Genomic DNA, 13,554 nt, shown 5'->3' with positions numbered 1-13,554 from the left:
ATATCAATCCTTTTTTTTGTCCAGAAACATTAAATTAATTATTTCATTGTTAATAAAATTTAATTTTTAACTACAAAGCTTAATAAATAATTTCACAGATTTCAATTAAATTTATACGTATTCTATCATCATTATTTAATTGACTAATTTCTAACTTCTACTTGTTAAACAATACGTATCTCGAAATTCGACGATATATCCATCTTGGACGATGAGAATGTCGCGAAGATTGTGAGGTAAGTGCTGAGGTTTTTCGCTCATTGTCAATTCTGTTGTCGGAGGATTTATCAGCCTGCCAGCGTTCCATGATCAGATCCTTCTAGAAAACTCTTATCGCTCTCTACCGCAAGTCCGAGTGTTCCCAAGTCATCGGCGGCGCGGCGCGTGAAACAACAGAGAGGGTTGATCCTCTTGATCCTCTTGTTGACAGTCGGCACCCCGAAACTATAGCTGTAACATCCACGAATTAGAACCGCAACAGTCCTTCAGAGTATCGCCATTCAAAGCCGCTATCGAGATCGATCCTAAACCACGATGACACATTTATGGTTCCGGCTTGGAGATGGATTCGACACCGCGCGATGCGTCGACCTTGACATCATCTCTATAGAAGAGTCGGCGCTAACATATAGTTATTTCCATTCCCTTTTATTTCTGTTCCTATTATTCATTACTCTCGGGCTTCCTCAAATATACTGATAATTTTATAAACGCAAATACCATTCTAAAAACTATAATATGTCATTAGCACAGGTATTAAAAATAGCAATATGCTGAAACGCATAACATATTATGGAGCTATATAAAAAAATTAATTTTATTACCTTTATATCGCCCACTAGACATTTTTTATTTCTCCTCAAAATCCTATAGTGGCAGAGGAATAAAGTTATCGATTATTCTTGCCCTTCCCTTTATATATCGAACATAAAGAGATTTTTTTACTCCAGTTGCTCCATGGAAACTATAAATTCGTTGGATTCAGACACAATGAAATTAAAATTTGCGAAGCTTTAAATGATCTCGGGAGTAGAGAATATGTGATATGATATAGTTTTCCGAATTTAAATAAAAATTTAATTTAAAAATAGAAGTATAATCCGGTCCATTACAACTACTACTTTGAATAAAAACAGCACAAAATATGAACATCCTGAACAAAGCAATGGTAATAAAGCCAAACACAAAGACTAGAATAAGAAGAAAATAAAACCCTTTTAAACGCTTTCAAAGAACAATGTCTTTTCATCCTGAATTCCATGAAAATTCTTAAGCCAAGAAAAAAGGCTTGGGATAAATCTACGTACCTTTTAAAAGGAACTCGTCGCAAATGCGTGGCAGTGAAAACTGCCGTTCCATTCGAGTCGTTGACGATCACAAAATTGCCAAGCATTCGAGTGTGAAGCCGAAAATCGCGATGGACATTGGCAAAGATGAACTAAAGATGTTTAAGCCGCGCCATTAAGCTCGGTAATAATCGAATTTTACCGCTTTCTCACCGGCTGATTTCACGAAAGAAGAGAGCAGCGGGGCGCCAATTTAATTGCTTTCTCGCTGTAAGGATTTCAAATGCCTGCCTCATTTGTTTGAACGCGTCTTGATCCTAACTACTAAAACGTTCGTACGTATATGGTGTCCAAGTAATCATGGTACATGAAAAAATAAAAGATAACGCAATATTATACATATCGAATGGAGAACGTAAGAAATAAAAGAATACAATTTCATAAAAGTGTAAATATCTTCGTTATACTTACACGAAGTCACGAAACAAGTAGATTCAATATTAACACGTTGGAAGTCCTAATAAGACTCAATAACAGCCTACGGCCCGCAATATTCTCGCCATTGATAAAATTTTTGTGCGTAAATGCTTTATATTTTTAATTCTTTTTAGAAATACCATAATATATCGAGCAAGATCATTTTGCGTATAACTCTAAATGATTTTGTACAAACTACATTTTTAATTTCTTCTGATAAGTCGGATACATAAAATTCGTCGAGTGTGTGTGTGTAAATTTTTGTGACCAACGGTACACTTTGAACTGTTTTTAATTATTTCCATATTTACTTTAGTTTCATTCTCGTAAGTAACCGAATAATTTTAATGGGTGTTGACCACTTCTTATCTAGCAATCCCGCCATTTACCATCCCTATTCGCAGTTCGTAGCTTTATTAGTCTTCGCGAGGGTGGCGAACAAGTCCTCGAGGCTGTTTGCAAGATTCAAAGTTTCCAACTCTCTCCTCATCTCCCTGCCTCCAGTCGGCATGTCTTAGAACACGCTTAAGTCACGTGGTAACAAGCATGTCGAAAGTCCTGTTTCGATTGACAATCTCGAGTCCGGGAATCTGTTACACAGAGAACAGACTACGATGTCATTCGGAAGTACGGCAGTGCTCTTGTTTGGCGAGCAGATTTCCTAACAGTATTCCGTTTAACAGATACGTTTTGTTTAACTCCAGGATCCAGCTTTATTGTCCAATTTCGTCGTCCTTATGTCTTTTCTTATTTTCGATCTAACTAATTTCTCTTCGATCAAGATTTGATATCTGAAATTGAATTTAACCCTTAACTGACATGATTTGTTAATGTTACCCTAATTGTATTATACAGTAACTTATGAGAGTACTTGAACATTTATCATAGAAAACTTTTACGAATATATTATGTGTGTTATACGAAACTTTTTGAAATATTGTTAATATTGCCATAAAGCACAATTATCATGGTGATATTGCTAAAGTTTGGAACTGATCTGAAAATGTATAAAGAAGTTACAAATTACCCAACAGTTAATAATTGGCCTATTTATCACTCAAATATGAATATATTCTACAAGAACCAAAAAATGTAAAATGTAAAACTGTCGTGGCAGAATTCCTCCCGGAGAAAGATTTTCTGTTCGAATTTACACTCAAAGGATGTCTTGCAATTTATAAGAACTAATTTCGAAAGTAATTTTTCGTAAATCCATAGAACTAAATGCAGCGTAACGCAGCGCAAGTAAGCAAGGGAGCGAGTTTCTTATTGCGAACTCCGTGTAACTTCTCGGTTACTTGCGAGTTTACATTTATATGCTGCCACCTTTACCTCGATATCGTGGAAAAGAATCTTGAACTTCTGCATCGAACCGCTGTCGAATAACCTGAAACAAAATTGTGACGTGAATAACGTTATGTGCAAGGCGTTGAACGTAGAAGGAGAAAATTTCCCTCTTCTTCCAATATGAGCCGCAAACGCGAAACGACCTGCGTAATTTAATTTTACAAGCTGAGAGGTGTACACGTATAATATCCCTCTCAATATGTTCGCCCGAAGCAGATCTGATAAAAAGATCCTTTCAGATCTATTATTGTATTCGATAGAGAAAATTGGTTCCGATATCAAGCTGCTTTCACGAATGGATATTGCTACATTGCAAGGGTAATCAGGCGTGACAAATCTCAATCGCTGGATTATCATAAATGTTAAACGTAAACATAATATTGATTATGACTTTTCGATTAAGAAAGAAACGATATAAAACCTTCAGATTATTGAAGTTATCTTAACTGATGTTGTTTTTACCATATAATCGTATTATATGTTTATTTGACTTAAGACCACACGTGAAGAATATGATAAGTTCGTATCTCTTGATCTTTTCACTTTTCTCTTAGTTACCAAAGCAAGGTTCATTTTGTTTTATTGCTTTCCTTTAATAAATTTTGAATCATAAAGTCTTTCGAGAAAACAGAATCCTAAATTAACTTTTTTAAAAAAGTCTTTAGGTTCTATATGAAACCTGTAATGACTTCAATCTCTAGGCTCGTTCTTAATTTTTAACGTCGATACATCCAAGGATGTTGATAATTATGCGAGTCGAATTATGTAAGAAAATAATATAGAATGATTATAATTGTAATTTGTTTGATGGTATAAAACGTATAATAAACACACTGTAAAATAACTTTATATCGAGATTGCAAAAAAGATATTCTAACATTTTCTTTATTGTACGAAGAAATAGGTAGTAAATTTTCAAGCGATGCCATCGTGAAACTAGGACTGCCTGCATCGTAATAGCCCGCCGGAATTATAATTTAGTCGTACACGCGCGCCGAAATAAAGCTTAGAACCGATCGATAGCGAAATAACGAGTGGTTAGTAGCAATAGCGCTCGTAATACTATTCGGCTGATGGAGTGTGCGGCGTACTTTACTATCGAAACTGCTCGAAATAAACCCATGCAGACACTTAACCTCATTGATCGGTATGGATAGTTCGCCGCTTATAAGTAGAAAACATGGCTCTGTCCACTTATTGCTAAAATTCAATCAAATAGAAGTCTTCTCTCAAATGCTTTCATAATCAAGCTGGTCGCGTTTATTGGCCGTTTTTGCCTTTTAATATATCGAGCGATTGGTTTTTATCACAAAGGTTTCGTGCATTAATTATTCTGTTACCTCCTTTAGTAATAAATCGATAACTTCAATTAACATTTGAAACTAATAACGTCGTTATAGTCTATATTCCTTTCTTTCAATTTCTTGTGAGCCCACTTGTTGTGAATCTTATTGAGTCTTCTCCTCGACTTTCCAGGTACATATTCTTTTTGTAAATATGTAAAATTCGCTCAATATTCTTTGTGTTATTGATAGATCGTATAATTGTCTCTGAAGTATGCTTTTTTGTTCCAATTAAATCGACAGCTTTTATTTCATAACTATCAAGCAATAATTCAAAATCTCCCTTTAAAAATATTTCCATTAATTGATAGAAATCGGTGAGAAAGGTACATATGGCAACGAAAATTTCTCTCAACCATATAGACAATTGAACGAATCGGAATTTGATTAGAATATTTTAATGCTGGACTATGTATAATAGACTATTTATACAAAGTTATATTTTCATGAACTTATCTAAAGAATTTGAAACTGAGTCCGCTAAATATTACGAGTACTACTTGTCTATTAATAAATGTCCAGCCAACATTTTTACCATACTACGTCTTACTTTCATCGCCTGAACATCCCAATAATTTATCTCGACGCCTGAATACTAAAATCGCATTAGATAAACACACAACAAGCACAAGAATATCGTTTAACTGACATTTAAGTAATACAATAAACACAATGTTCATGATTCTCGCTTTTCCACCTTATCTTCGCACGATAGATACATAATTCGTTGACCGAATCTCGTTTCTGCGCAGCGTCCTGTTCGCTTATTACACGCTATTGCTATGATACCGGGTGCAGAAAAAATTCACGACTAGCTGCGTGCTTGGTGAATAAATCGGGAGATTAATCTTTGGAAATGCAACCGGCGGCGAAAGAGAATCGAGAAGAGAAGAGAAGCGAAGAGAGAGAGAGTGGGTGGATGGGTGGCACCCACAAGAGAGGGTGACGATTGTCAGAGAGACCGATGGGGACGAAAGGGCCGCGAGGCAATATTTTCACTTCGCCCTTGTTCTTTCCTTCTCTTTTTCGTCTCTACGGCGTCGTTGCCTTCTCTCCTCTCTTCCCACGTTTTGTCCTGCTCGCTCCAATCGAAAACGCTCCACGCCAAATGAAAATCTATCGATCGCGTTGCCCTGTAGGCGGATTTAATTTAATTTGCCACACTGTTGTCGCCCGGGACTGTCAAGGAGCCATGCAGAGGAACGAAGAGAGAAGAAAAGACGGAGAAGGGGTTTGAACGATCGGGATTGTGGAGAGAACTGTTGCTTGTTCGGCCAGTTTGAATACTTTTGAAAGCTGATGCGTAGAGTAGGTCAGTGAACGAACGTGGTTACTATGAAATATTGCTTCAGCTGTGCTCTCTTGCCTTTTCTTATACATATATATAATACAGCTTTAATAATTATTCTTACGTGTATTATTCTTGGGTTATAAAGGAAATTTAATTTATTCTCGAATATAATTTGCAACATAACTTTTGCCTGTGAAGTTTCCTTGGACAGACTGTTACCTCTTTTTTCGTTTGAAATGAAAAACAACAAGTAACAAAAATACTAACATGTAACAAAACTATATACAAATATTAATAATATTTCTAAAAATGATGTTTCTGTTAAATAGGGTCATTTCTCGGAAAAGTACACATACTTATACAATATATGCATTTTCTTTTTAAGTATGAATTACTTGTGATCTTATTCTATTATTTTACTGCATGACTCGTTTGTAAAATCGATTATCAGTGAAAATAAATAGATAAATAATAAAAGAACTGATTCTATCAGAATTTGCAAATATATTGAAAAAAAGAAATAAAATACGCAAGTATGAAAAACTTTTAAGACTATTCGAGATCGTATCTAGAAGTATCAATTTCATAAAGAAACGGATGACGATAAAAATTACGTGTATGAACGAATCTTTGACAGACAATGCATAGTTGTATAGGCTAGCGGTCTGGCACAGGGAAAAGAAAGACTTCATGGCGAGATATATTGTCCCCGTATTCATTTTTATTACTCCAGTGATTTAAACTTTATCTCAGCGTGCCACTTGCTTACGTGTAGTGGACCTTCCAAATAAACGATACGATGCGCGGTAAGGTTTTCAATCTCGCGGTTTCCCTTTTTCTCCATGTAAGCTGCTTTTCGGGACAGGGATAGCATTTTTATCGATGGATAAAAAAGGGGTCGAGAATAGCCATCGACAATGGAGTATCGAACGGCCACAGGAAGGTATTAATGCCTTATAAATGTCAAAAATATATAATACTTATTTGTATCTCCTTTCTATCGCACTATTAAATTTTTATATATGTAAGGAGAATTAATAGACTTCCTTCTACTGAAAGTTGTTGGTAAAATTTATATGAAGTAATTGTAGAAGACACATTTGTAAAGTATTTCCATGATGTAAGAGATTCCTTCATTCTAAAAATATGTGAAACAGAAGAGGCTGCTTATCTTCTACTTAACACGAATTTGCAAACTTGTAAATATAAATCATTATTGCATTGGTATTAGTACTATACAAATTCAATGTCCAATTCTTCGTTGATATTTCATGAGATGCAGACTTAAGTATCGAACTTGTAAGCAAGATACGCGCGATCTTAGCGAAAAATCCTGATGCGTGGAATTGATATCAACGATCGTGGTGATCGTCGATAAAACGACATCATAAACTTTCCTATCTCGACGACGACGCCAAGGCAATAAATATCGTTGAATGATTGTACCAGCGAATACACCACGATGAGTCTTGATAATCCAACGGGGCTGCACGAAAAGAATAACACGAAGAGAAACGACGGGAGTCGGAGGAGCTCATTTACATATCAATTCGTTCATTGACATCTGAGTAAAATTCAAACAATAGCGGCGACCAATTCAATCGTATCGTTCCATTAACTGAGCATTCAATTCAGAGCACCGACTGAAATTCGTATTTCACCTCTGATACCATAAACACGACACGCGCAATACTATTTACTTATCATATTATGTTATATATATAGATACTTTTGGATGTACGTTAAAAAAATAAATGTAAATTTTTTTTATTAAGATGGAATAAAAAGCACGTCGCATAAAACATGAATTTTCTTATTTTAATAAAGTGCCATGAAAGTTGTTGGAAATATAAATTTACCATTTGGGGAGATAGTCTTTAGTATAAATGTTTTTAACAAAGTTAACATCAACTTTTGTTCAGATCAAAGCATGTATAATTATAGATTTTTTTATTAGTAATTGCTTGTCTTGCTACATATTAAAAGCTAGTTGCGCCACTGTGAAAGTAATTAGTGTAAACTGATCATTTGGTTGTTTCAACAGTAGTTCTCGTGCTATTATTTTGTACATCTTTATTGTAATTATAATTATTCGTAAATTGACACGGCTGATCGTAGTTACGAATTTCAATCTCTTCAGGTGGATTCTTTCCGTGGATTCGGGATTCTACTCGAATAAATCGCACTGCGTGTACGCATTTGGATGCAGCTGAGTGAGCGTGAGCACACTTGAGAGAGATAATTCACGAGATAAATTCACGTGGGGGAGAAACGGTGCCCATAGCGATATTCAAATTCAAGAAACACCCGAGTGCAAATGTACACCGTAGCAGAAACTTTTCGCGGCTGCGCCTGCCGTGCGGAAACTTTACGGCGAAGAGTTCTCTGCAAGCCCCGAAAGAAGCTTACATTAGTTACGGTTATGGTTGCGCGCCCGGTTTTTTTTTTCTTTTCCACGTTGGAGAAATACTTTAAGATCAATAAAACCGGTCGAACCGACACAAAGTCGATGTAACTCGACGGGTCATGTTCAGCATTCTCGTCACGTCATCCGTGGCGCGCCCTCGTGGAAGATAAAACGCGCGGAAGTAAAAGGAGATCCGCTCAAATGTCTGGAAATACTGATTGCGATAAGAGTAAACTTGTTACGCGATAAGGTGTGTTGAGATCGCGAATAAGAAACGTGGTTAAAAACTGCGATATGTTTTGTTTAGTTTCTACTCTGCACTGTCCTTTACCGTTTAAGAATTCCAGCTATTAATAATTTAATTAATTGTATAAATAGAGTTTAGATAATTCTAGATTTACTTGTGTATGACCAGAATATAAGAAATAAATTTAATGGTTTCTGAAATATCCGATCGTTTATAATATTTTTGCATAGCGATTTCTATAATCTGAGCTCTTTATGCAATAATTGATCAGTTAATAATATTACTAACTTGTTACTACAACGTTGTCATTGCAGTACTGTAAGAAGTAAATGTTAGGTTAGGTTTTGTCGTCAGATTTTCTTTGCATATTTGTAGCTTTATTTAAGTGAGCGAATAATTAAAATATATTTGTATTTTAGTAGTCGAAACATATACTGTACAAAATGATGTAACATTGCTGAAAAAATTATCTTTTTCACAATTGTACTAATATTAGTAATAAAATCTGACAAGCTGGCAGTAACAAATTACTATCAGTACCAATAAATATTCCCGCACAGTAGTAACAAGTTCAGTAATAAATCAACTATAAAATTTCACATTTCATATAATAAAGAAACATACGAAAATCTTTAAAAAGCTAAGTATTTCAAATATGCAAATTCAAGTATGCAATACGTTTAATCCTCCTTCTATTAAAGCAAATCGCGATTTCCAATTCCAACGAGAACAAAAACGCTTAAATCCAAATATTAAAAGAAGTCATATCGAACTATTTTGTTTCCACCATATACAATTTTCACAACAATAACAAGGACTGTACTTACGAAGTGACACAAAAACTAAAGAAATTCTCATTGGATTTATCTATACTAATCCTATGCACGATTTCCAACGCAACCTGTTTCGCACAATGTTCGTTCGCAATATTCCGTCCCAATGGAAACTGTTATGAAATTTTACCTGATACGCCATCTTAAAGTTTCCCTTCCAACAAAATTGCTCAACTGCTAGGAGTCTCGAAAATTCCGGAATATCGTTGAGCATTCGTACAAAAACACACCATTAGAAATTACAATGAGACTATTAACGCAACCTGCGTAAGTTGCGTTGCATTCTCATAATTTGATCTCAGTAGTTATAATGAAAAGCTGAATGTAATCATTAATATAAATGAAGTCTTTAAAAGAAAAATAGTACATTGAATAAAACTTTTAATTTGAGAAAATTAAGTTTAACAGAAGCAATGCAAACATCGATAGGATTCCAAACATTAAAATATATTGTTATACATACTATGAAAAATAATTAAAAATTCATTGTATAAATATATATAATAAAAATATGGTAGATGCAAAATCCATATATATATATTATAATATAATATGTAATATTATATATATGTATATAATTACGTATATTACTATGTTATATATGTAAAATACATATATAACCCATGTAAAATATAACGTATTAAATATACATTTAAATTTAGAAGAATTGCATAAAACAATTCAATTTAAAGGCAGCTGGATGGTGGAACCGTTATGATATCCAATCCAAAGGAACAATTACGGCAAATGCTAGGAAGTCACGATGGTGTAGTTTAAAAGCAGCCATTATGAAAAAGGCTCATCTGCAAAGTGTTGCGTGTGCCAGTGTAATGTAAAACCGATGAGCACACTATAGGAATATAATTTGGTAATTGCACCTCGAGAAGAAGAGATTTTTTAATAAATACTTGACTATGATTTAGATAAGTAATCACATAGGGTTCCTATTATACAGATATCAGGAAATTTAAGGGATGCACGCATAAAAAAATTGCGTTTTCGTCTTTCATTCCAGTTATATAGACAATTAAAAATCGGTCAAAATACTCCTGCACGAGAGAAAATCTTCTTACGCAAACGAAAGGAGGTTAGTCTAAGCAACGAGACGCACAGTGATCATCAATTCTAACGATACATGGACAGTAGCTTACCTCGTACAAGTCGTAGAGAAGACCATGGTATTCAGAGACGTATACTGTAATTGTCCCGTCCGCGAGTTTACCAGATGAGTTTCTTTCTCTCGTTCCAAGCTAGACAAATGTGTTTGTGATACTGAATGCTGCCAGTAGGGCTACGAATTATTGTACTACGATGTTTGTAAATATCGATCTAGAGAAAGATTCGTGTAAGCGCTGCGTAGAAGATGAATGTTTTTGTTGATGTTTACATTTTTTTGTCTAGATCGTTAATCTGTGACTGCGTGTAATCGTCAACTGTGTACTTGCTTGTGCCATCGGCTCGTGTGTCCCCCCTTTCCCCCACCACTCTGAAAGTTTCTCGGCGAAACTAAGGTGCAAGGAGTCATTCGGTCGTCTCATTTCATATCGATAACATGGATGGCGTTGCGTCAGGTTTGTAATGTATTATAACCTATTGGTGGCGTCGTTTCTTTATTACTATATATTTTGCATTATTCATTACTATATTTTTTACTATCGTTTATATCGTTATTAATATCGTTTAATTAGTACACATTTATTCATTGAACACTGAGCTAATGAAATTAAGCAGTTTTTTGAAATTTTTGTTTTAGTTTTTCTTCGATCATTTATTTATTACATAATGCTGTTAACAATAGCTTCTATCGTAAGTTTTCGTAACAAAATTTAAGTTTGATTGTGTTTTCATTTAATTATTTTATGTATTTGTTTTGACGCAGTTATTTTTTGTGCAGGTTATTTATCGATAGCAGGGATAATATAGAAGTAACAGAACATCAATATATGGACGCAACGACTATTAATGGTGGATCCGATGAATCTTCATGGAAATTTGGTAATGTTTAATTTATTTTAACTAAGACAGCTGCATATGAGCAATTCTATTGTCTTTTTATTCGAGCATGGGTAACATTTGGTGTACAATTTATATTTATTTTGAAATATATCTGATACATACTAGATAATACATAATAGATACATAATAGATAATTTCGTAATTATTTGGAATACTAAGATGAAAGCAAATACGATTAAAATAATCATTGTTCCATTTCGGATATATGAAATCATTCTCTTATTTCAAACAAATTTGTAAGGAATTATTTTATTGTTTCAATGTAATTCGCGATATAGAGTTTTTGATAATTTAAAGATAGCTCCATGTAGACAGTTTGAAACATAGAAATTTTAATAACAATAGCTTTAACTTATTTCGATAGGGATCATAACATTCGCATATAGAATTCAAATTATTTTACTATATTATGTGAATTCGCTATAGTTAACGTCATATGTTGCAACTTCGTAACTTGTATCCCTTTCATAGAGGTGGCGCGCAAATAGACTCAAGTACTTCAAAGCAAGATGTCGCATGCGTTCCTGTAGTATTATTTAAGTATATTTAGTTGTGAACTTTTGAATTCTTGCAAATACGCGACTATAGTGTATTAGTGGTGTATATTTTATATTCTAGTAAAGAACATTCACAGTATAATTCTTGGAAATGATCGCATTGCATTCACGGTATTCGTAAACATTTGTTCGATATCGAGAAATATCTTATAATTTTAAACTAATATTTTTTATACGTATTCCAATTTCTTAATAATAATCTCTTAAGTGTGAAAAGAAAAGTAGCAGTATTTTCTAAATAGAAGTTCGACAGAGAAAAGAAGAAAAACATCGAAACAATATTTCGCTTCTTTTCTACTCCGCACTCCATCTCACCCATAAACAACTTTGTTTTTAGGGAATATTTGTGACCGCGTGCAACTTATTAGAGTTTAGTATTTATTATTGTTAAAGTTCCATGCTTGTTATTGTACATTAACGATATTAATGATATTTTGTGTTTTGTTATAGACATATCACAGCTCGGACTTCTTTGTCTTCTTTGGGAATGCTCCAAATGTGGCTCAAAAGCCAAGAATGTAAGTATTATAATACATATAAGAATTATATGTATTCTGTATATTTTGCATTGAATACTATTGATTAAGAAATACAATTTGATTGAAAATTTCTTAGGTTAGGGTTTTCTAAGATTATTCTTCTATTAAAATAAAAAAAGTGTTAAAGTCTTAATACCAAATTATAAAACAAATGACTAATATATTTAAATAATCATTAGATTCTTGATTTCTAGATTTTAAACTTTTGTATTAAAGTTTCAGTTTTTACATTTATGGAAGTTTATTAGAATTTCTATCTTTATTATTACTAAAGTTACGAATGTAATAAATTTCCATTTTTCATAATCTCCAACTTTCCAAATAATTAGCGATCACTTATCGTGTTTTGTTTTATAACAGATTTTTCACAACCTCCATTTCCACCATTGGATTTTCAACGGTTCCTGCCTAATGTTACACTTTCTAATGATATTTGCTGAGATAGTGCAGTACCGATGGCAACGTTTTCCGTTTCTCTGCTTCTAATGGCAAGTCGCATGCATTTTTGTTCCTCCGGTCATTCAATCATGTCGTAGAATAAAAGGTCCGAATCGGCACGGATGACTGGTTGTATTATGTCGAATTTTTTGCGAGCATAGTGATAGCTGGTATTTTTTATACCCGTGAGTAGTAACATTTTTTCATATCTTTATTTATTAGTTCAGGATAGATCTTCTTGCACATCGCGATTATGATAATTAGTTTTTTAATAATTAGTCTAAACGTATAAATTTGTATAATATATCATATCATAATATAATATCACAAATATGTATAATAGTATTCGGTATAAATATTCGGAATAAATATTCGTTGCAATGAAAGATGCAATTTTCACTCACTACATACATTTTGTGACAATATTAAGTCACATTCTTTTATTTGACTTCAGATGTTATGAACATCAGTAGAATTTAAAATATGAATTAAAATTCATTTTTTTTTTTTTTTTGTGCAAGAATTTGTGAAATTTTATGTGCAAGAAGAAACTCCAGAAATTCTTAAATATGTATGCCAAAGGCTCAAAAGAATGAAAGAAATATAGGAGGTAAACAAAAGAAAAGAGCTAAATATTAGGAAATAATATTTGGACTTTACCAGTCAGGTAGTAATTATACATATTTTATAGAATTTTACTAACCTTTCGCATATTGAATTTGTTTTAGAATCTTTTGTGGCTCATACTCCATACAATATTCCTTCCCTTTCCC

General features: G+C 33.5%; 1 long non-coding RNA gene across 1 annotated transcript; it reads left to right on the top strand.

Moving 5' to 3' along the window:
- Positions 1-10,759: 10,759 nt before the first annotated feature.
- Positions 10,760-12,792, top strand: LOC117232643. The gene is made up of 4 exons (XR_004493156.1): positions 10,760-10,802; positions 11,126-11,226; positions 12,255-12,322; positions 12,704-12,792. It is a non-coding gene; the product is annotated as an uncharacterized LOC117232643 (long non-coding RNA).
- Positions 12,793-13,554: the final 762 nt, after the last annotated feature.

Source organism: Bombus vosnesenskii, unplaced genomic scaffold (genome assembly GCF_011952255.1).
Source record: "Bombus vosnesenskii isolate JDL3184/JDL3185 unplaced genomic scaffold, Bvos_JDL3184-5_v1.1 scf7180000013289, whole genome shotgun sequence".
In the NCBI taxonomy this organism is placed as follows: Eukaryota; Metazoa; Arthropoda; class Insecta; order Hymenoptera; family Apidae; genus Bombus; species Bombus vosnesenskii.
The sequence above is the reverse complement of the archived record's forward strand: the minus strand, read 5'-3'. Positions and strand labels throughout refer to the sequence as shown.